Source organism: Diorhabda sublineata, chromosome 7 (assembly GCF_026230105.1).
Source record: "Diorhabda sublineata isolate icDioSubl1.1 chromosome 7, icDioSubl1.1, whole genome shotgun sequence".
NCBI classification, from domain to species: domain Eukaryota; kingdom Metazoa; phylum Arthropoda; class Insecta; order Coleoptera; family Chrysomelidae; genus Diorhabda; species Diorhabda sublineata.
In genome coordinates, this window is record NC_079480.1 from 22,093,262 (window position 1) to 22,120,134 (window position 26,873).

Sequence of the window (26,873 nt, forward strand, 5' to 3'; positions counted from 1 at the left end):
TTCGGCTTCGAATTAGGAAGCTAGACTTTGAGAATTTTCAATCAACACAAAGTGACAATCGATCTTAACTGGCATCAATGGTTGTAAATCGACGATATCTGACCAAGTTAGATGCAAACTCACTCAAATATATGAGAATTGATGAGATTCGTCTTCAAATTAGGAAGATAGACTTTGAAAATTTTCAATCAACACAAAGTGACTATCGATCTAATCTGGCATCAATGGTTGTAAATCGACAATATCTGTCCAAGTTAGATGCAAACTCAATCAAATATATGACAATTGATGAGATTCGACTTCAAATTAGAAAGATAGACTTTGAAAATTTTCAATCAACACAAAGTGACTATCGATCTAAACTGGCATCAATGGTTGTAAATCGACAATATCTGACCAAGTTAGATGCAAACTCACTCAAATATATGACAATTGATGAGATTCGACTCCAAATTAGAAAGATAGACTTTGAAAATTTTCAATCAACACAAAGTGACTATCGATCTTAACTGGCATCAATGGTTGTAAATCGACAATATCTGACCAAGTTAGATGCAAACTCACTCAAATATATGAGAATTGATGAGATTCGACTTCAAATAAGGAAGATAGACTTTGAGTATTTTTGAATCAACACAAAGTGACAATCGATCTAAACTGGCATCAATGATTGTAAATCGACGATATCTGACCAAGTTAGATGCAAACTCACTCAAATATATGAGAATTGATGAGATTCGGCTTCAAATTAGGAAGATAGAATTTGAGAATTTCCAATCAACACAAAGTGACAATCGACCTAAACTGGCATCAATGGCTGTAAATCGACGATATCTAATTAAGTTAGATGCAAACTCACTCAAATATATGAGATTTGATAAGATTCGACTTCAAATTAGAAAGATAGACTTTGAGAATTTTCAATCAACACAAAGTGACAATCGATCTAAACTGGCAACAATGGTTGTAAATCGACGATATCTGACCAAGATAGATGCAAACTCACTGAAATATATGAGATTTGATTAGATTCGACTTCAAATTAGAAAGATAGAATTTTCAATCAACACAAAGTGACAATCGATCTAAACTGGCATCAATGGCTGTAAATCGACGATATCTAATTAAGTTAGATGCAAACTCACTCAAATATATGAGATTTGATGAGATTCGACTTCAAATTAGAAAGATAGAATTTTCAATCAACACAAAGTGACAATCGATCTAAACTAGCATCAATGGTTGTAAATCGACGATATCTGACCAAGTTAGATGCAAACTCACTGAAATATATGAGATTTGATGAGATTCGACTTCAAATTAGAAAGATAGACTTCGAGAATTTTCAATCAACAAAAAGTGACAATCGATCTAAACTGGCAACAGTGGTTGTAAATCGACGATATCTGACCAATTTAGATGCAAACTCACTCAAATATATGAGATTTGATGAGATTCGACTTCAAATTAGAAAGATAGACTGTGAGAATTTTCAATCAACACAAAGTGACAATTGATCTAAACTGGCATCAATGGTTGTAAATCGACGATATCTGACCAAGTTAGAAGAAAACTCACTCAAATATATGAGAATTGATGAGATTCGACTTCAAATTGGAAAGATAGACTTTGAGAATTTTCAATCAACACAAAGTGACCATCGACCTAAACTGGCATCAATGGTTGTAAATCCACAATATCCGTCCAAGTTAGATGCAAACTCACTGAAATATATGAGATTTGATGAGATTCGTCTTCAAATTAGGAAGCTAGACTTTGAGAATTTTTGAATCAACACAAAGTGACAATCGATCTAAACTGGCATCAATGATTGTAAATCGACTATATATGACCAAGTTAGATGCAAACTCACTCAAATATATGAGAACTGATGAGATTCGGCTTCAAATTAGGAAGATAGACTTTGAAAATTTTCAATCAACACAAAGTGACTATCGATCTAATCTGGCATCAATGGTTGTAAATCGACTATATATGACCAAGTTAGATGCAAACTCACTCAAATATATGAGAATTGATGAGATTCGACTTCAAATTAGGAAGCTAGACTTTGAGAATTTTCAATCAACACAAAGTGACAATCGATCTAAACTGGCATCAATGATTGTAAATCGACTATATATGACCAAGTTAGATGCAAACTCACTCAAATATATGAGAATTGATGAGATTCGGCTTCAAATTAGGAAGATAGACTTTGAAAATTTTCAATCAACACAAAGTGACTATCGATCTAATCTGGCATCAATGGTTGTAAATCGAAGATATATGACCCAGTTAGATGCAAACTCACTCAAATATATGAGAATTGATGAGATTCGGCTTCAAATTAGGAAGATAGACTTTGAGAATTTTTAATCAACACAAAGTGACAATCGATCTAAACTGGCATCAATGATTGTAAATCGACGATATCTGACCAAGTTAGATGCAAACTCACTCAAATATATGACAATTGATGAGATTTGACTTCAAATTAGAAAGATAGACTTTGAAAATTTTCAATCAACACAAAGTGACTATCGATCTAAACTGGCATCAATGGTTGTAAATCGACGATATCCGACCAAGTTAGAAGAAAACTCACTCAAATACATGAGAATTGATGATATTCCACTTCAAATTAGGAAGATAGACTTTGAGAGTTTTCAATCAACACAAAGTGACAATCGATCTTAACTGGCATCAATGGTTGTAAATCGACGATACCTGACCAAGTTAGATGCAAACTCACTCAAATATATGAGATTTGATGAGATTCGACTTCAAATTAGAAAGATAGACTTTGAGAATTTCCAATCAACACAAAGTGACAATCGATCTAAACTAGCATCAATGGTTGTAAATCGACGATATCTGACCAAGTTAGATGCAAACTCACTAAAATATATGAGATTTGATGAGATTCGACTTCAAATTAGAAAGATAGACTTTGAGAATTTCCAATCAACACAAAGTGACAATCGATCTTAACTGGCATCAATGGTTGTAAATCGACGATATCTGACCAAGTTAGAAGAAAACTCACTCAAATATATGAGAATTGACGATATTCCACTTCAAATTAGGAAGATAGACTTTGAGAGTTTTCAATCAACACAATCGACCTAAACTGGCATCAATGGTTGTAAATCGACGATACCTGACCAAGTTAGATGCAAACTCACTCAAATATATGAGATTTGATGAGATTCGACTTCAAACTGGAAAGATAGACTTTGAGAATTTTCAATCAACACAAAGTGACAATCGATCTAAACTGGCAACAATGGTTATAAATCGACGATATCTGACCAAGTTAGATGCAAACTCACTGAAATATATGAGATTTGATGAGATTCGACTTCAAATTAGAAAGATAGACTTTGAAAATTTTCAATCAACAAAAAGTGACAATCGATCTAAACTGGCATCAATTGTTGTAAATCGACAATATCTGACCAAGTTAGATGCAAACTCACTCAAATATGTGAGAATTGATGAGATTCGAGTTCAAATTAGGAAGATAGACTTTGAAAATTTTCAATCAACACAAAGTGACTATCGATCTAAAGTGGCATCAATGGTTGTATATCGACGATATCTAATTAAGTTAGATGCAAACTCACTCAAATATATGAGATTTGATAAGATTCGACTTCAAATTAGGAAGATAGACTTTGAGAATTTTCAATCAACACAAAGTGACAATCGACTTAAACTGGCATCAATGGTTGTAAATCGACGATATCTGACCAAGTTAGAAGAAAACTCACTCAAATATATGAGAATTGATGACATTCGACTTCAAATTAGGAAGATAGACTTTGAGAGTTTTCAATCAACACAATCGACCTAAACTGGCATCAATGGTTGTAAATCGACGATACCTAACCAAGTTAGATGCAAACTCACTCAAATATATGAGATTTGATGAGATTCGACTTCAAACTGGAAAGATAGACTTTAAGAATTTTCAATCAACACAAAGTGACAATCGATCTAAACTGGCAACAATGGTTATAAATCGACGATATCTGACCAAGTTAGATGCAAACTCACTGAAATATATGAGATTTGATGAGATTCGACTTCAAATTAGAAAGATAGACTTTGAGAATTTTCAATCAACACAAAGTGACAATCGATCTAAACTGGCAACAGTGGTTGTAAATCGACGATATCTGACCAATTTAGATGCAAACTCAATCAAATATATGAGATTTGATGAGATTCGACTTCAAATTAGAAAGATAGACTGTGAGAATTTTCAATCAACACAAAGTGACAATTGATCTAATCTGGCATCAATGGTTGTAAATCGACGATATCCGACCAAGTTAGAAGAAAACTCACTCAAATACATGAGAATTGATGATATTCCACTTCAAATTAGGAAGATAGACTTTGAGAGTTTTCAATCAACACAAAGTGACAATCGATCTAAACTGGCATCAATGGTTGTAAATCGACGATACCTGACCAAGTTAGATGCAAACTCACTCAAATATATGAGATTTGATGAGATTCGACTTCAAATTGGAAAGATAAACTTTGAGAATTTTCAATCAACACAAAGTGACAATCGATCTAAACTAGCATCAATGGTTGTAAATCGACGATATCTGACCAAGTTAGATGCAAACTCACTGAAATATATGAGATTTGATGAGATTCGACTTAAAATTAGAAAGATAGACTTTGAGAATTTCCAATCAACACAAAGTGACAATCGATCTTAACTGGCATCAATGGTTGTAAATCGACGATATCTGACCAAGTTAGAAGAAAACTCACTCAAATATATGAGAATTGACGATATTCCACTTCAAATTAGGAAGATAGACTTTGAGAGTTTTCAATCAACACAATCGACCTAAACTGGCATCAATGGTTGTAAATCGACGATTCCTGACCAAGTTAGATGCAAACTCACTCAAATATATGAGATTTGATGAGATTCGACTTCAAACTGGAAAGATAGACTTTGAGAATTTTCAATCAACACAAAGTGACAATCGATCTAAACTGGCAACAATGGTTATAAATCGACGATATCTGACCAAGTTAGATGCAAACTCACTGAAATATATGAGATTTGATGAGATTCGACTTCAAATTAGAAAGATAGACTTTGAGAATTTTCAATCAACACAAAGTGACAATCGATCTAAACTGACAACAGTGGTTGTAAATCGACGATATCTGACCAATTTAGATGCAAACTTAATCAAATATATGAGATTTGATGAGATTCGACTTCAAATTTGGAAGATAGACTTTGAGAATTTTCAATCAACACAAAGTGACAATCGATCTCAACTGGCAACAGTGGTTGTAAATCGACGATATCTGACCAAGTTAGAAGAAAACTCACTCAAATATATGAGAATTGATGATATTCCACTTCAAATTAGGAAGATAGACTTTGAGAGTTTTCAATCAACACAAAGTGACAATCGATCTAAACTGGCATCAATGGTTGTAAATCGACGATATCTGACCAAGTTAGATGCAAACTCACTGAAATATATGAGATTTGATGAGATTCGACTTCAAATTAGAAAGATAGACTTTGAGAATTTCCAATCAACACAAAGTGACAATCGATCTTAACTGGCATCAATGGTTGTAAATCGACGATATCTGACCAAGTTAGATGCAAACTCACTCAAATATATGAGATTTGATGAGATTCGACTCCAAACTGGAAAGATAGACTTTGAGATTTTCAATCAACACAAAGTGACAATCGATCTAAACTGGCAACAATGGTTATAAATCGACGATATCTGACCAAGTTAGATGCAAACTCACTGAAATATATGAGATTTGATGAGATTCGACTTCAAATTAGAAAGATAGACTTTGAGAATTTTCAATCAACAAAAAGTGACAATCGATCTAAACTGGCAACAGTGGTTGTAAATCGACGATATCTGACCAATTTAGATGCAAACTCAATCAAATATATGAGATTTGATGAGATTCGACTTCAAATTAGAAAGATAGACTGTGAGAATTTTCAATCAACACAAAGTGACAATTGATCTAAACTGGCATCAATGGTTGTAAATCGACGATATCCGACCAAGTTAGAAGAAAACTCACTCAAATACATGAGAATTGATGATCTGACCAAGTTAGATGCAAACTCACTCAAATTTATGAGATTTGATGATATTCCACTTCAAATTTGGAAGATAGACTTTGAGAGTTTTCAATCAACACAAAGTGACAATCGTTCTAAACTGGCATCAATGGTTGTAAATCGACGATATCTGACCAAGTTAGATGCAAACTCTCTCAAATTTATGAGATTTGATGAGATTCGACTTCAAATTAGGAAGATGGACAATGAAACTTTTCAATCAACACAAAGTGACAATCGACCTAAACTGGCATCAGTGCTTGTAAATCCACGATATCTGACCAAGTTAGAAGAAAACTCATTCAAATATATGATAATTGATGAGATCCGACTTCAAATTAGGAAGATAGACTTTGAGAATTTTCAATCAACACAAAGTGACAATCGATCTTAACTGGCATCAATGGTTGTAAATCGACGATATCTGACCAAGTTAGAAGAAAACTCATTCAAATATATGATAATTGATGAGATCCGACTTCAAATTAGGAAGATAGACTTTGAGAGTTTTCAATCAACACAAAGTGACAATCGACCTAAACTGGCATCAATGGTTGTAAATCGACGATACCTGACCAAGTTAGATGCAAACTCACTCAAATATATGAGATTTGATGAGATTCGACTTCAAACCGGAAAGATAGACTTTGAGAATTTTCAATCAACACAAAGTGACAATCGATCTAAACTGGCAACAATGGTTATAAATCGACGATATCTGACCAAGTTAGATGCAAACTCACTGAAATATATGAGATTTGATGAGATTCGACTTCAAATTAGAAAGATAGACTTTGAGAATTTTCAATCAACACAAAGTGACAATCGATCTAAACTGGCAACAGTGGTTGTAAATCGACGATATCTGACCAATTTAGATGCAAACTCACTCAAATATATGAGATTTGATGAGATTCGACTTCAAATTAGAAAGATAGACTGTGAGAATTTTCAATCAACACAAAGTGACAATTGATCTAAACTGGCATCAATGGTTGTAAATCGACGATATCTGGCCAAGTTAGAAGAAAACTCACTCAAATATATGAGAATTGATGATATTCCACTTCAAATTAGGAAGATAGACTTTGAGAGTTTTCAATCAACACAAAGTGACAATCGATCTAAACTGGCATCAATGGTTGTAAATCGACGATATCTGACCAAGTTAGATGCAAACCCACTCAAATTTATGAGATTTGATGATATTCCACTTCAAATTTGGAAGATAGACTTTGAGAATTTTCAATCAACACAAAGTGACAATCGATCTAAACTAGAATCAATGGTTGTTAATCAACGATATCTGACCAAGTTAGATGCAAACTCACTCAAATATATGAGATTTGATGAGATTCGACTTCAAATTAGAAAGATAGACTTTGAAAATTTCCAATCAACACAAAGTGACAATCGATCTAAACTGGCAACAGTGGTTGTGAATCGACGATATCTGACCAATTTAGATGCAAACTCACTCAAATATATGAGATTTGATGAGATTCGACTTCAAATTTGAAAGATAGACTGTGAGAATTTTCAATCAACACAAAGTGACAATTGATCTAAACTGGCATCAATGGTTGTAAATCGACGATATATGACCAAGTTAGAAGAAAACTCACTCAAATATATGAGAATTGATGATATTCCACTTCAAATTAGGAAGATAAACTTTGAGAGTTTTCAATCAACACAAAGTGACAATCGATCTAAACTGGCATCAATGGTTGTAAATCGACGATATCTGACCAATTTAGATGCAAACTCACTCAAATATATGAGATTTGATGAGATTCGACTTCAAATTAGAAAGATAGACTGTGAGAATTTTCAATCAACACAAAGTGACAATTGATCTAAACTGGCATCAATGGTTGTAAATCGACGATATATGACCAAGTTAGAAGAAAACTCACTCAAATATATGAGAATTGATGATATTCCACTTCAAATTAGGAAGATAAACTTTGAGAGTTTTCAATCAACACAAAGTGACAATCGACCTAAACTGGCATCAATGCTTGTAAATCCACGATATCTGACCAAGTTAGAAGAAAACTCATTCAAATATATGATAATTGATGAGATTCGACTTCAAATTAGGAAGATAGACTTTGAGAATTTTCAATCAACACAAAGTGACAATCGATCTTAACTGGCATCAATGGTTGTAAATCGACGATATCTGACCAAGTTAGAAGAAAACTCACTCAAATATATGAGAATTGATGATATTCCACTTCAAATTAGGAAGATAGACTTTGAGAATTTTCAATCAACACAAAGTGACAATCGATCTAAACTGGCAACAATGGTTATAAATCGACGATATCTGACCAAGTTAGATGCAAACTCACTGAAATATATGAGATTTGATGAGATTCGACTTCAAATTGGAAAGATAGACTTTGAGAATTTTCAATCAACACAAAGTGACAATCGATCTAAACTGGCATCAATGGTTGTAATTGAGGATATCTGACCAAGTTAGATGCAAACTCACTCAAATATCTGAGAATTGATGAGATTAGACTTCAAATTAGGAAGATAGACTTTGAGAATTTTCAATCAACACAAAGTGACAATCGATCTAAACTGGCATCAATGGTTGTAATTGAGGATATCTGACCAAGTTAGATGCAAACTCACTCAAATATCTGAGAATTGATGAGATTCGACTTCAAATTAGAAAGATAGACTTTGAGAATTTTCAATTATTACAAAATGAACAATCGATCTAAACTGGCATCAATGGTTGTAAATCGACGATATCTGACCAAGTTAGATGCAAACTTACTCAAATATATGAGAATTGATGAGATTCGACTTCAAATTAGGAAGATAGACTATGAGACTTTTCAATCAACACAAAGTGACAATCGACCTAAACTGGCATCAATGGTTGTAAATCCACGATATTTGACCAAGTTAGAAGAAAACTCACTCAAATATATGATAATTGATGAGATTCGACTTCAAATTAGAAAGATAGACTTTGAGAATTTTCAATCATTACAAAATGAACAATCTATCTAAACTGGCATCAATGGTTGTAAATCGACGATATCTGACCAAGTTAGATGCAAACTTACTCAAATATATGAGAATTGATGAGATTCGACTTCAAATTAGGAAGATAGACTATGAAACTTTTCAATCAACACAAAGTGACAATCGATCTAAACTGGCATCAATGGTTGTAAATCGACGATATCTGACCAAGTTAGATGCAAACTCACTCAAATATATGAGATTTGATGAGATTCGACTTCAAATTAGAAAGATAGACTTTGAGAATTTTCAATCAACACAAAGTGACAATCGATCTAAACAGGCATCAATGGTTGTAATTGAGGATATCTGACCAAGTTAGATGCAAACTCACTCAAATATCTGAGAATTGATGAGATTAGGCTTCAAAATAGGAAGATACACTTTGAGAATTTTCAATCAACACAAAGTGACAATCGACCTAAACTGGCATCAATGGTTGTAAATCGACGATATCTGACCAATTTAGATGCAAACTCACTCAAATATATGAGAATTGATGATATTCGACTTCAAATTAGGAAGATAGACTTTGAGAATTTTTAATCAACACAAAGTGACAATCGATCTAAACTGGCATCATTGGTTGTAAATCCACGATATCTGACCAAGTTAGAATAAAACTCACTCAAATATATGAGAATTGATGAGATTCGTGTGCCTATAGAGTTCTTATGAAATTTAAATGTTTTTACTATTTTTAAAAGTATTAGTCCCCATTTTCCCTCCGTATATTCTAGTTTTTCTATACATTCCTTCAGATAAAAACAAGTCAATTTCAAAATTAATAGTGAAGAGTGTGGTTACCAGCATATGAAAGATTCCAATGTTGAAGACAATGGTGGTGGTGGTGGTGGTCGACAAGTGGAAGATGAAAAAGATGAATCATTTCACCTACTTGAATCAATATGTCGTTGTAGTGAAGATGATAGAAGCTATGGTCTAAGTCCTGTTTTCAACAGACAAATTTCTTTCAGTACGAATTACTTCAACAAAATTGGGAGACTTTTTCAACGTGACGCATTATTCGGATGAGAATGACCTGATGGTGTTTGTCTTCAATGATTTCGTCAAAGTTACACAACTCATATATATAATAATAATAAGGAATTGTTAAAAAGTTGAAAAACATGGTGTCTAATATTACCTATACGAGTATGATGTAGCTGATAAGTTAATCAAAAGCTGATATCTGAAAATTCAAACTTTTGTACTTACTATTATAATATTGTAAACAGTGTAAAAGAATTACTGAAATATGATAATAATTTAAATCCTTCAAATGTTGTATGTAAAATATGTAATTTATCTAATACTTTTGGAAAATTATGGTTTTAAAATGTTGGATGATCTGGATGACTTGTAAATAAAAGAATAAATGAAATTAAAATAGTTTTTTATTTCATGTGTGTGTGTGTGCCAAAAAAAGTATTATTCAACAACAACAACAAATCTGTACCTTATATTCCAGATTTAAGTAATATTACGAAATAGGAGGTGCGAAAGAGTTTAACAATTATAACATAATTAGATAAAAAATAAGGCTGTTACCTAGAGCGTCAAATCTAGCGTTAAAACGTCAAATTTAGTCCTAAAATGTCAATATGATGCTAAAACGTCAAATTTAGTATTAAAATATAAAAACATCAAATTTAGCCTTAAAATGATAAATTTAGTGTTAAAATATCAATTATTATGCTAAAACATCAAATTTAGCGTTAAAATGTCAATATGATGCTAAATCGTCAAAAACATTGGTCCTTACGGTGGAGATATACTTGATGGATATTGTTGATGATGTCACCATTTCTAAATATTAGTACTTTTGGATAATATGGGGTGTTACCTCTTTGATATTATTGTTTCATAAAACATAATAAACTATATATTAATACTTGATAACATTAACGTTATCATAATTTAATTGTATCCACTAAATTACCCTTATCATTAAAACACACAGGTAAAGAAAACAAATAAATTTTTAAATATATTTTATTTAAAAAAAAAGTTTCAAAAAAATGGTGTGGGTTTCTATGATCTACAAAACAATATAATAGTTAAAATTCATTTTTTTTATAAAATAAAAATAAGAACTAACGTTTTTAACGCCCACACCACCAGAAAGGGCCCGTCAACCTTTACGAAAATTCTAAATCCTGGGACGCCCCCAATGAATTAAAATCAGGAGGCGCCCCTTTCATTGGACCCTCAAAATAGATGGTTCGTTTGCTCTACAAAAATAAACAAATAAATTAATAAAAAGTATGAAGCAGGATACTTAATTTCTGAAAAATTAAGTATAAATTAATAATAAACTCTCTTTCCCCCCACTACACTATACACTTACTTAGAAAAATAAACAAATAAATTAATATAAGTATAAAGCAGGATAGTTAATTTTTAAAAATATGAAACATGTGTTTTATTGAAACCCCTTATGTACATAAATTAAGTTACTTTTAAAAGCATAAATCATCTAATTTTGAAAAAAAAACGAAGCAAATCGTAGCATATATCTTTCATATTAAATTATACACTTATACAAAATCAAAGATATATCGGCGAATAACTCGCAAACTAATGGACGGATTTTCACAAAATTTAAACCAATCGAAAGATTGAATCAAAAAAAAGATTTTGATATAGCATAGTTGAGGTTATGTAGGATATTTCAAAATTCAACACATATTTAATATGAAAGATATATGCTACTTCCGCTATTTTGTATATAGGTGAATAACTCGAAAACTAATGGACGGATTTTCACAAAATTTGAACCAATCGAAAGATTGAATCAAAAAGAAGATTTTGATATAGCAAATGTCTGCTTAAGGTGGAATATTCCGAGATTCAATACATATTTAATATGAAAGATATATGCTACTTCTGCCATTTTGTATATCGGTGATTAACTCGCAAAGTAGTAGACGGTTTTCCACACGGTTTGAACCAATCGAAAGATTGAATTAAAAGGGAAATTTTGATTTATCATCAAAAGGAAGATTTTGACATAGCATATGTTGAGGTTGGGTGGAATATTTCGAGATTCAATACGTATTATACAAAATCAAAGATATATCGGCGAATAACTCGGAAACTAAAGAACGGATTTTCACACGATTTAAACCGTTCGAGAAAATGAATCAAAAGTAAGATTTTGATATATCATATGCCGAGGTTGGGTGGAATATCTCGAGATTCAACACATATTTAATATGAAAGATATATGCTACTTCTGTCATTTTGTATATAGGTGATTAACTCTCAAACTAATGTACGGATTTTTTAACGAGTCAAACCAATCGAAAAATTGAATCGAAAGGAATATTTTGATATAACATATGTCGGGAATGGGTGGAAAATTTCGACATTCAACACTTATTACCAATCTAAGATATATCGGCGAATAACTCGCAGACTAGTAGACGGTTTTCCACACGGTTTGAACCAATCAAAAGAGTGAATTAAAAGGAAAATTTTGATCAATTATTTGTTGAGGTTGGGTGGGAAATTTCAAGATTCAACATGTATACAAAATAGAAGATATATCGGCGAATAACTCGCAAACTAATGGACGGATTTTAACAAGATTTGAACCAATCGAAAGATTGAATCAAAAGGAAGATTTTGATATAGCATAGTTGAGGTTATGTAGTATATATCAAGATTCAACACATATTTAATATGAAAGATGTATGCTCCTTCTGCCATTTTGTATATGGATGGTTAACTCGCAACTAGTATACGGTTTTCCACGCGGCTTAAACCAATCGAAAGACTGAATTAAAAGGAGAATTGAGAATTAAAAGGAAAAACGAGATTTATCATTTGTTGAGGTTGGGTGGAATATTTCGAGATTCAACACGTATACGAAATCAGAGATAAATCGTCGAAATAACTCGGAAACTTATGGACGGATTTCCACAAGATTAAACCAATCGAAAGAATGAATCAGAAGAAAGATTTTATCATATCATATTTTGAGGTTAGGTGGAATATTCCAAGATTCACCTCGTAAACAAAATCAAAGATATATCGGCGACTAACTCGCAAACTAATGGACGGATTTTCACAATATTTAAACCAATCGAAAGATTGAATGAAAATGAAGATTTTGATATAACATATATATGGGTTAGGTGGAATATTTCGAGATTCAACACATATTCAATATGGAAGATATATGCTACTTCTGCCATTTTGTATATCGGTGATTAACTTGCAAACTAGTAGACAGATTTCCACACGCTTTGAACCAATCGGAAGATTGAATTAAAAGGAGGATTTTTATGAGACATATGTTGAGGTTGGGTGGGGTATTTCTAGATGCGACACATTTTTAATATTGAAGATACGTGCTACTTCTGTCATTTCGTATATCGATAAATAACTCGCAAACTAGTAGACGGATTTCCACACAATTTAAACCAATCGATAGATTAAATCAAAAGGAAGATTCTAATATATCATATATTGAGGTTGAGGGGAATATTCCGAGATTCAACACATATTTAATATGGAAGATATATGCTACTTCTGCTATTGTGTATATCGGTGATATACGCCAACTTGTAGACGGATTTCCACACCCTTTGAACCGATCGGAAGATTGAATCGAAAGGAAGATTTTGATATCTCATATCTGGAGTTTATGTTGTATATATCGAGATTCAACAAATATATAATATGAGAAATATATGCTACTTCTGCCTTTTTGTATATCTTTGAATAACTCGCAAACTAGTAGACAGATTTCCACACGCTCTGAACCAATCGGAAGATTGGATTAAAAAAAAATTATGAGACATATTTTGAGGTTGGGTGGAATGTTTTGAGATTCAACACATATTTAATATGAAAGATATATGCAACTTCTGCCATTTTGTATATCGATGATTAACTCGCAAACTAGTGGACGGGTTTCCACACGGTTTGAACCAATCTAAAGTTTGAACTAAAAGGAAGAATTTGATATATTATATGTTGAGGTTGAGTGGAATATTTCAAGATTCAACAACCGTGTGTAATCAACGGAATCGACGCGTAAACAAAATCAAAGATATATCGGCGAATGACTCGCAAACTAATGGACAGACTTTCACAAGATTCAAACCAATCGGAAGATTGAATCAAATGGAAGATTTTCTTGCAGCATATGTTGAGACTAGATATATGCGACTCATGCCATTTCGTATAACGATAAATAACTCGCAAACTAGTAGACGGATTTCCAAACGGTTTGATCTAGTCGAAAGATTGGAATAAGGGGAAGATTCTGATATATCATATTTTGAGGTTAGGAGTGATATTTCGAGATTCAACAGATATTTAATATTAAAGTTATATGCTACTTCTGCCATTTTGTATATCGGTGAATAACTCGCAAACTAGCGGACGGATTTCCACAAGGTTCAAACCAAGCGAAAGATTGAATCGAAAGGAAGATTTTAATGTCTCATATCTTGAGGTTAGGTGGAATATTTCGAAATTCAAAAAATATTTGATATGAGAGATATATATTACATCTGCCAATTTGTATATCGGTGAATAACTCGCAAACTAGTAGGCCGATTTCCACACGGTTTGTACCATTCGAAAGATTGAGTCGCAAGGAAGATTTTGAAATCACATATTTTGAGGTTAGGTGGGATATTTCGAGACTTGACACATATTTAATATGAAAGATATATGCTACTTCTGCTATTTTGTGAATCGGCGGAAGACTCGGGAACTAATAGACGGATTTTCACACGATTTGAACCAATCGAAAAAAGGAATCAGAAGTAAGATTTTGATATATCATATGTTGATATTAGGTGGAATATTTCGACATTCAACACGTATACAAAATCAAAGATATATCGGCTAATAACCAATCGGAAGATTGAATCAAAAGGAAGATTTTCTTGAAGCATATGTTGAGGCTAGGCGGAATATTTCGAGATTCAACACATATATATTATGAAAGATATATGCTACTTCTGCTATTTCGTATATAGGTGATAAACTCCCAAACTAATGGACGGATTTTCACACGATTCAAACCAATCGAAAGATTGAATCGAGAGGATCTTTCATATAACATATGTCTGGGTAAGGAGAAATATTTCGAGATTCAACACATATTTAATATGAAAGATATATGCTACTCCTGCCATTTCGTATAACGATAAATAACTCGTAAACTAGTAGACGGATTTCCAAACGGTTTGATCTAGTCGAAAGATTGGAATAAGGGGAAGATTCTGATATATCATATTTTGAGGTTAAGAGGGATATTTCGAGATTCATCACATATTTAATATGGAAGATATATGCTACTTCTGCCATTTTGTATATCGGTGATTAGCTCGCAAACTAGTAGAGGGTTTTCCACACGGTTTGAACCGATCAAAAGAGTGAATTGAAAAGAAGATTTTGATATATCATTTGTTGAGGTTGGGTGGAGTATTTTGAGATTCAACACGTATATAAAATCAAAGATATATCAGCGAATAACCCGGAAACTGATGGACGCATTTTCACACGATTCAAACCAAACGATAGATTGTATCAAGAGGAAGATTTTGATATACCATATGTTGATGTTAGGTGGGATATTTCGACATTCAACACGTATACAAAATCAAAGATATATCGGCGAATAACTCGCAAACTAATGGACGAATTTCCACGAGATTTAAACCAATCGAAAGTTTGAATCAAAAGGAAGATTTTGAAATATCATATGTTGAGGTTGGGTGGGATGTTTCGAGATTCAACACATATTTAATATGGAAGATATATGCTATTTCTGCCATTTTGTATATCGGTGAATAACTCGCAATTTAGTAGACGGGATCCCACACGATATGAACCAATAGAAAGTTTGAATTGAAAGGAAGATTCTGATTGACCATATGTTGGGGTTGGGTGGAATATTTCGAGATTCAACTTGTATACAAAATCAAAGTTATATCGGCGAATAACTTGGAAACTAATGGACGGGTTTCCACACGGTTTGAACCAATCGAAAAAAAGAATCAAAAGTAAGATTTTCATATATCATATGTTGATGTTAGGTGAAATATTTCGACATTCAACACGTATACAACATCAAAGATATATCGGCTAATAACATTTACTTTACTTAAAACTGAAATGGTGTATGTGAGAATAAATCTCAGTATGGGTCTTTATTTCAGTTACGTTATTACACATAAAAACCCTCTCTAGCGCTTGTGCTATTCCTTCCCTTGCCAGCGGGGTTAGTTACCGCAATCTTAAGGGAGGTACGAAGGTTTTCTATGCATAATAACGTAAAATAATAAATTTATTTGTTATTGAATATTTATTATAAAATAGAAGCAAGTGGAACATAATGCTCTGAAACAATCACTATGATAATTATTATGTAGATATATATATATATATATATATATATATATATATATATATATATATATATATATATATATATTAAAAATAATGATCTTATTTTTGGGAAGAAGAAGAGGAATTACATAAATTCCGACGTACGTCTATATATCAGCGTGTACTAATGCTACAACGTTCTCGTCGTGTCCATTGTTACGAATACATTTTATTCAACTAATAGTAGCAAACCCTACTTATTCCTCAGCAGGTATACACAAAACTTCCCATATATAAGAGGCAGTATCAACAGCTTCATCGTTTTCCACCGACTCCATATTATTTTCATTAATAAAAAACTTCACTTCAAAATATTTGTATTTGTAACAAATCACCAAGACCGTAATTTGAGGCAAGACAAACTTCATCACGAAAACCGACTCTATTCACCCTTCAACGACATTCACTAGTCTACCATTTTGCACAATATTTACAGAAGTAACCTGCACAAGTCCTATTGAAATATACCAGGGTAATTTTCATCAGATATTCACTGTGTGACATTTTAAAAGCAACTAAGAGATAAAAATAATTTTAACCACAAAGTAATCAAGTTTAATAATAACGCTGCAAAAAGAATGTAATTTGTTAAATTCTTAGTAGTAATTTTCTATTATAAAGTAAGATGTGACACTCTTAGTCATAACTCAATAACGAATTAAAAACAAAATATCATAATTCAAAAAATCATTCAAAGAAAAGTTCTCGAACCGATAACATGGAAAAAATTGAATTTCTTGTTGGTAAAAGAGCCATCAATGAGATATCGCGTTTAGATGTGGAAGATCCTGCAATTGTTCAATGGAATCAGGAAGCTAGAGTATCATGTTATATTTTACACAATAATGGTGAAATTGTAGCTTTTGCCCTGTTATCAAGATGTGATTTCGACCCATTAGGACAACATAATGTACCCAGATTACTAAATTTGATATATACATTTGAAGAACACAGAAGAAAAGGTTACGCTTCCAAAATTGTCAAACATATAATGAAAGTTGGAAACCAGTTCACAACATTCTGCAGCAATCCTCATTCTGAAGGGGTGTTTACGAAATGCAAGTGAAATAAATTACACGACAATGTTTAGATACCCTTAATTTCTGTGAAATGTAGTTTGGACGATAAAAAATCTTTGTTAAATGTTTCCTAATAAAAATATCTTTATTGTTAAAATTGTCTTTTATGTGGCCCCAGAATGTATATAGCTATAGATTATAACCAGATATATAACAGAAAATGTAGTTAAAGACTTTGATCACTAAAGAGAGCGAGATCAGTCACAGATCATTCTTATCTGTTTGCTCTTATTTAACAGATGCGACTGATCTTGTTTTGAAAATTTTGAATGAGTTTATTCTGTTTTTGAAAAGTGGTAAGCTTTTTACATATTTTTTTTTTAAATTAATTGAAAAAATTTTGAGTTTTTCATCTTTTGATTTTGAAATTTTTTTTTGAGTTTGGTTTTTATCTTTTCTTTGTTTTTTTTTTGAATTTTTAAAAATGGAAAAATTTTTTATTATTAAAGATTCATTGAAAACTGAAAATTCGTAAATTCGGTGTTTAGGGACGAACTCTCGAATTTAAGATTAAAAATATACCCGAAGGTACAGAACCTGTTGGATGGGTAAAAGAGGCCATCGAGGGTATTGTTTTAAAGGGGACAGAGGGGTTAAATCCTACTGATAAAGTAGGCTTTACGTTCTGTTCCAAGGATTTTACCAGGGGTGATGGATGGATGCCTTTTAAACGTGCATCGGAAGTGACTGTTGATGATGTTTGGGACGTTATCTCATCCATCTATCAATCCAATTCGACCGGTCTCAATAAGTAAACTTTCTGTTTGGGGGTTACGTCTGTACGTATGCCTGTAGGTAAGGGCCGTCATCAAAGATACAACAACTTTGATGAATCATCTTTGAATATTCGTGGTATTGTTGTTATAAAAAATAAAGATAATATGTGCTTACCTCGTGCTCTTGTCGTCGCTATGGCTAACGTAGATAAAGATACCCTCTACACTAAAGTTAGGAGATATATTGGAAAACTTCAGACTGCCAGAGAGCCATTCCTTCCGAGAGATGTGGAATACCAGAACTTCAAAAATTTCAACAATATCTAAAAAATTATAAAATTATTGTCTACAACTATGGGTCAAAAGGTCGTGACGTCATTTTCGAAGGTACCGACAAAGGTTCTTCGTTGCATTTACTCTACCATGAGGGCCATTACAATGTAATTACTTCGTCAACTGCGGCGTTTTCGTGTAGTTTTTATTGTAAGGAATGCCATGTTCCTTACAATAATAATCTGGATCATCGATGTGGAGGAACCTGCCCTGGATGTCAGCAAACCTGTTTGTACTCCCGACAAGATCAAGGTTAATGGTGAATCTTGCAAAAGATCTTTCCATGGACAAGTATGCTTCTAAAATCATATAAAGCATGGCATTTGCGACCAGATACGTCCCTGCGAGGAGTGTTTTAAAATCGTACCACACACACGCAAACATGTCTGTGGAGAAACCTTTTGTAAGATTTGTAATAAACACCAGCCTTCAAGCCATCTTTGCTACATCCAACCTGATAATCGTATTCCATCATTGAAAGATTTTCTTTTCGTTTTCTATGATTTGGAAACACAACAGGAAAGGGTACTTGATGACGGTTCACGTATACATGAACCATATCTTTGTGTATTTCGTCAATGTTATGATAAATGCCTAGATTCCGATACAGAGATTTGTTCTAAATGTGGTCTAAGATTACAAGTTGTTAAATGTAGTGATCCGATTTCGCTGTTCATGCATCATATGTTAAGTCTTCGCAAAAAATTTAAAAATATTGTCATACTCGCATATAACGGAGGCGCATTTGATCATCAATTTATTTTAAATTATATCCTGACCAATCTGATTATGCGAGGAACAAAATTAATTTCGATGGTTGTAGGGAAAGTTAAATTTCTGGATTCTTATAATTTTCTTCCGATGGCTTTGTCTAAACTTCCAGCCGCCTTCAATTTCTCAGAGGAAAAGGGGTATTTTCCTCATCTCTTCGATCGCAGTGAAAATCAAAGTTACGTTGGACCAATTCCTGATATTAAATTTTATGACCCTGATAATTCATCTTTTAACGCTAGAAATTCTGTACTAAAATGGTATTCAGAAAAAGTTTAGGAAAATTATGTTGATTTCCAAAAGGAAATTGTGAAATATTGTATTTTAGACGTTGAAATTTTAACCAAGGCATGTCTTAAATTCTGAGAATTGATGTTACACGGAACAAATGTATGCCCTTTCATGGAAGCTACTACGTGTGCTTCTGCATGCAATAAAGTCTTCCGTAGAAATTTTCAGATCCCCTTCTAAATCAATCACCTCTAAATCTAAGAGAAGCTTTCTATGGTGGCCGAACTGGAAATACTTACACATACTACAAAACTAAGGAGGGGGAAAAAATTAAATATGTAGATGTTTGTTCGCTTTATCCTTGGGTTTGTAAGTATGGAAAGTTTCCTATTGGATATCCAAAAATTTACATTAATAAGGAATGTTCCTCAATAGATCTTTCTAGAATTAGTGGCCTCATTAAATGTAAAATTCTTCCCCCTCATCAATTGTTCCACCCCGTTTTACCGATGAAAATGAATAACAAGTTAATGTTCGTTCTTTGTCGTGTGTGTGGGGAAAATCTCAATTCAGGAGAATGTCTACATTCAGATGAAGAGCGTTCGTTAGAGGGTACTTGGGTGATTGAAGAGGTTTTAAAGGCGCTCGAAATGGGGTACAAAATACAAACTATTTTTGAAATTTGGTCATATGAGACAATTCAGGCTGGAAAGGATGTAACAGGATTGTTTACCGAAATGATGAACAAATTTATTAAAATTAAGCAAGAGTCCTCCGACTGGACAAAAAATTATCGTACACAGAAGGAAAAAGATAGTTATATAGAAAGATTTTTACAAAGGGAAGATATTCAGTTGGAATTTGATAAAATTTGTAATAACCCGGGTTTGCGCTCCCTGGCTAAACTTATGATAAATTCATTTTGGGGTAAGTTTGCTCAGCGTGAGAATCAACCAAAGACAACAATTGTTAATCAACCTGTTGAATTCTTCTCTATGATGACTAATCCTTTAATAAATGTAAACACTTTAATACTTTAATTGTTAATTGTTAATTGGGAATATATGGATGAATGTTACGACCTTTTGCCAATTGTTAATGTTGTTATAGCGTCATACGTTACAGATCTTGCGCGTCTGAAACTTTTCAGCTACCTTGAAAAACTGCAAGAGAGGGTACTCTATTTTTTTTTAATAACGACTTGTCACACTTCCTCAGCAATTTGCTGGGAAACATTCACCACTTCTGCGGAGTCCTGCTTTGCTGAGGGGCTCGGACGGTTGGAGTCCTTCTAGTCGTCTACGGCCCCTTTTGTCACTTATGGCATCGTTCCTGGAACATACTTCATGAGTGACGGGCTATCAGTGGTTTCCTTTTACCCTACGTCTCCCTTCCCCTCTCGGGATTAGGAGTTCGGGCTCCTTTCTCTCTGCTGTCTTTGTCTTTCATCTTTTTCCTTGTTGCATAACATCGAAAGACGCCATGTCCTGTTAGGACCTGTGTCAGGTAGTAGTCTATCTGGCGGTGCTCGCACTTAACCCACGGCTTGATGTCTGGTATTAACCTTTTGGTCCATTGGGCCTTTACTGTCTCACCTTCCCATCTAGTTTGCCATGTTGTGAGGGAACTTTCTCTAGCTTCGTTGCTATTCTGTAGCGATTTGTACTTGGATGTTCTTTCCTGGGCTAAGAGATCCATGGGCACCGTAGCCGTAATTACTTGGAGTGCTACCCCAGACACAGTTCGGAAGGCGGAGGCTACACACAACAGCATGTCTCTTTGCACTATTGACCGTAGTATAGTGCTTTTTTTCTCATAAGCGCTTTTTGCCATATTGGGGCTCCATATAGGACAATATTTTGCATAGCACTACACAGCACTGCTCTTTTGCTTTGCCTAGGACCTCCTACGTTTGGCATAATCCGAGCAAGTTTGGACACCCTTTCTATTGCTTTCTTTGTTACTGTTTCTATATGTTTGCCAAAATTTCTACTTTCGTCAATGGTTATACCTAGGTATCTCAGGTTCTTTGCTGGCTTTATATTGACTCCGTCTACGCTGAAGCTTATTTGCTCCCTCTTTTGTTTACCCTTTAGTAGGATTGCCTCAGTTTTGTGGAGGGCAAGAGCAAGCTTGTTGTCTCTCATCCAGGTATTTATTTTTTCCAGGCACATGTTGGTGTTAGTAACCAATGTCTGTTGGCTTTCTGCTCCGACTATCAGCGCCAGATCGTCAGCAAATCCTATTGTTACAGCATTACGAGTTAGTTCTAAGCTCAGCACGCCGTCATATAGTACATTCCACAGCAGTGGGCCTATGACGGAATCCTGGGAAAAACCTGACGTAATATCCACCTCCCTATTCTTTTCTATTTGCAGCTTTCTGTTTCTTAAATAGTTAGAAACAAGGTTTATTAGATATGTCGATATTTTCCTTTTTTGTAGCTCTTTGATAATCAGGCTGTGACATGCAGTGTTAAAAACATTCTTAATGTCAATTGTGACAAGGGTGCAGAATCTACTTTTGCAACCCTCCTCTGTCAGAGTGGTCTGTAGGAACTAGGTAGCTCAGCTGACTTTCCTGGTTTTAGTATTAAAACCATCTTTGCACCTTTCCATTCATTTGGAAATTCCTGTTTTTGAAGTAGTTTGATCATCATGCCTAGTAACCAGTCTGGGGCACAATCTGCTACTATTTTGATAGCCTTAGGGGCAATTTGGTCAATTCCAGGTGATTTTCCACATTTGATACCTTGGGCTACCTTCCTTAGCTCTTTTGCCGTGAAGGGTGGGGCTGGAGCTTCCTTTTCAGGGTATCTCCACTTCGGATTTCTTTTCGATGTCAAGCTCATAGGGTTTTAGAGTATTAAGCTTTTTTGCTACTAGCTTATACGCATCTCCCCATATATTATTATCAAGTTCTTTGCATATGTCGTTCCAGTGTTTCTTCTTTGATTCCTTAATAAGGCAGCAGAGTTCCCTTCTATTGGTCTTGTACGCCTCTTTCATTGCTTCAATATCGTCTCGGTTTGGGTTGTTTATTCTCGCCGCACGTTGTTGTACCCTTCTTAATCTGTTGCATAGTGACCGTTTTTCAGCAATGTTTTCATTCCACCAATACGGTGTTTCAGTCTTTGGAATTCGATTTTGCGTGCTGTTCTTGCTTGCCATCTGCATCAGTTTGGTTCCTGTTTCATGACTCACTTCATCTGGAGTAATGGTAAGCAACTCTATGCAGGCTTTAAAGGCGGTCCAATCAATAAGGGGCCTTATTGAAGTTGTTTTGGTCTTCGCTCTATTTACTTTAATTTCGAATGTGATATATCTGTGCTCTGTCAGTGTTTCGGTATCAAGTATCTCCCAGTTGGTTACTCTTTGAGATACACGATTGGTTGCTATGGTGACATCAATAAGGGACTCGCTCTCTCCTCAGATAAATGTGGGCTCATTTCCAGTATTCAGAACCACCAAATCGCGAGCGTTGATCCATTCTACCCAATATTGACCCTTTTCATCGGTTACAGGTGATCCCCACATTGGGGACTTGGCATTTAGGTTTCCCAGAATAATGGCATCACTGTTGTACGTTATGTGCTCCATTATACTGTCCACCTCAGTTTTGTAGTCTTCCACGACACCGATTCTAACTTTTATGTTTCCAGACCTGGAGAATCTGACATTCCCACAGGTGAATTCATTGGTGATATGACTAATGAATTAGAGGCCTATGGTCATGATGCATATATTACGGAATTTGTGTCTGGGGGTTCGAAAAACTATGCTTATAAGACCTGTTCAGGTTATGTTGTATGCAAAGTTAAAGGTATATCCCTTTCTTATTCTGCAGCTCAACGCATAAATTTCGATTCTATAAGGGAAATGGTAATAAACGATTCGGCTCCTATAAGCGTAGCTTCGAGGCAAATTAGACGAACGAAAGAGCATGAGGTGGTAACTTGTGATTGTACAAAAATATATCGGCCTAACTCGACAAAGAGAAAGTTTCTTCCCGATCACAATTCTATTCCTTACGGATTCAAAAAACTGAAATTTTAATTTTTTTTGTAATATTCTATAAATGTAAGACGTAAAAAATAAGATGATTCAAAACATGAATAATGATCTGATAGTGGTGGTGATAACACAATAAAAGATCCATTTCAATTAATTATGAAAAAATAGGTATTGCCTCTTTTTAGAAACTGAAAAATTGATTTTTGTTGTTTTATTCCAAAATAATTTTATAAATAAATAAAAGATTCAAAACACAGATAATGATCTACAAAAATTGGTGGCGGGTGCCTCTTTTTTTTGTAAAATAAAGTAATCCTAATACCATTTTGAGGTAACTAAAAAAATATTAGAGTCTTGAACCAAAAATTCCTTATAAAATTTTATTTGAGGTAGCTAATATGGAAATATTAGAGCCTTGAACCAAAATTCCTAACCAAATTAAAATATTTTTTGAGGTAGCCAATTGCACAGTTGGAGCCTTGAAAATATATGAGAACCTTGAAAATAATTATTTTTGATGTAGTCAATTACAAATAGTTGGAGCCCTCATATAATAATTATTCCAAAACCAAAATCCCTTATAAAATTTTATTTGAGGTAGCTAATATGGAAATATTAGAGCCTTGAACCAAAATTCCTAACCAAATTAAAATAATTTTTGAGGTAGCCAATTGCACAGTTGAAGCCTTGAAAATATATGAGAACCTTGAAAATAATTATCTTTGAGGTAGCCAATTACAAATAGTTGCAGCCTTAATATAATAATTATTCCAAAACATTTTTAAGGTAACCGATGTAAAAATTGGAGTCTTAAAAACAAAAACTCAAAAAAATCATTACTATCTGTCTATCCGTAAGTAACATAACCTTTCCTGGCGAACAATGTCTGTATCTGCTCGTTGGTGTTCGCTGCATACGGAGTGTAAAAGCCCAAGTACTCAACAGACCCTCCTCCTTACCCTTAATAGTAAAAAGAAAACTCAGTTTTTGAGGAAAATCCACATTTGTTTTTTTCTCTTATTCGAATATGGTTTGAGGGAAATTCATTTTTCACCTGTAGTTCTTCTCTCTCTCTTATTTTCTTGTTAGAATTTGATTTTTTCACCTGTAGTTCTTCTCTCTTATTTTCCTGTTCGAATAACTAAAATTTTAAAAAATGAGATATTACCATTTAAGTTAATTTTTATATATCAAATCTGAAGAATAATATGTTAAGAGTTTAAGTTTCGAGTATTATTATTATTTTTTAACGAAAAAACCTAAATTATTGTTTTGAATTTTCAACGTAAAAATGTAAATTATTATTTCTACAATAACTGCTCCTATTTCATTATAAAATTCAATCAAATCACAAAAAGTAATATAATGATTTTAGAGAGAGAGAGAGCGTTTCTATATTCCATTTGATCAAGAATTTTTAATTGAAATTCAAATATATTACTATAAATCAAACTCTAAATAACTTACCTTTTTCCCTGCTTTTACTCACAAATAAATTTTTACATTTTGATTCACTTTTTGCCAACGAACGAATATTAACACCCACAAAACTGAAAAGTTCTATATCCTATGTATATCACACACAGGATAAGGCTTCTCGATAACGCTGACCTGATTTCATATAGTATCATAAAATATATTTTGTTTTCATTTTTACACTGAATATTTAAGTTAAATTGATGAATGTTGTTGTTGTTGATATCACCATTTCTAAATATTAGTACCTTTTGATAATATGGGGTGTTACCTCTTTGATATTATTGTTTCATAAAACATAATAAACTATATATTAATACTTGATAACATTAACGTTATCATAATTTAATTGTATCCACTAAATTACCCTCATCATTAAAACACAGAGGTAAATAAAACAAATAAATTTTTAAATATATTTTATTTTAAAAAAAGTCTTAAACATGGTGTGGGCTTCTATGATCTACAAAACAATATATAATAGTTAAAACACATTTATTATAAAATAAAAATAATAAGAACTTACGTTTTCAACGAACACACCACCAGAAAGGGCCCGTCATCCTTAACAAAAATTTTATAGCCTGGGACTTCTCCCAAAGAATTAAACTCGGGAAGCGCCCCCCCTGATCAACGGCCCCTCTAGGTAGACGGTTACTTTGCTCTACAAAAATAAACAAATAAATTAATAAAAAGTATAAAGCAGAATGGTTAATTTTTTAAAATATGAAACAAAAGCGTTTAATAATAAACTCTCTTTTCCCACCACCACCACACTATACACTTACATTTCCTATACATTCAGTGGCGCGCTGTGTTAAAACCTTTTTACTTAGTTGTGAGGAACTACGAAAATCCCTTTTGCGACCTTCAATCATTCCAATTTTAATTTTTAAATCAACCCAAGACGAATTTAAATCAAACTTTGAAACCATGTTCCCCACCCCACTATGCACTTACTTAGAAAAATAAACAAATAAATTAATAAAAGTATAAAGCAGGATAGTTTTTTTTTAATATGAAACATGTATTTGTTTTATTGAAAACCCTTATAATAAATAAATTAAATTATTTTTAAAAGCATATCTAATTTTGAAAAAACGAGAAAATAATTATTATATGAAAAAGTGGTAGATACAACTACTTACTCGTTGATAAGGGCTTAACACCCTCCTCAACCTAGCTAATACTTGAAATGGAACTAAAAATATAAATTTTTGATAAGATGTTATATTGTTTTTGAGAACTACTATTTACTTTCTTCACACATAATGATGAAATGAATCTTTTATCCAAAAAAGTATTCTATCTCAAAAAATGAATAATTAACAAAGCCGCAAGAATTTTACATCTACCACATTTCAAACCAATTTCCTCTTAAAATAATTATAAGTAATCAAATAAGAAAGAGAGATAAGAACAGTATATTCGACACAAAAAAGATATTTCCTTTCAAATAATTATAATATATTAGAAGTGATTTCGCCCTCCTCCTCCCCATATCTCTACATTATAACAATGGAATATGTATATTATTTTTACCATTACAATTCGTCTTTAACATTTCGTTCGATTTTACATCTCATATATAAAAGAGTATAAATATATATATATATATATATATATATATATA

The 26,873-nt window shown here is 33.1% G+C and overlaps 1 long non-coding RNA gene across 2 annotated transcripts; it reads right to left on the minus strand.

The window, feature by feature from the left end:
- Nucleotides 1–11,255: 11,255 nt before the first annotated feature.
- On the minus strand, nt 11,256–24,907 carry LOC130446592 (uncharacterized). Of its 2 annotated transcripts, none has more exons than XR_008910166.1 (3): nt 24,819–24,907; nt 18,592–18,739; nt 11,256–11,439 (listed from the first exon to the last, which is right to left on the minus strand). It is a non-coding gene; the product is annotated as an uncharacterized LOC130446592 (long non-coding RNA). The 2 variants fall into 2 exon arrangements; XR_008910165.1 differs by having other exon boundaries at nt 24,724–24,901.
- Nucleotides 24,908–26,873: the final 1,966 nt, after the last annotated feature.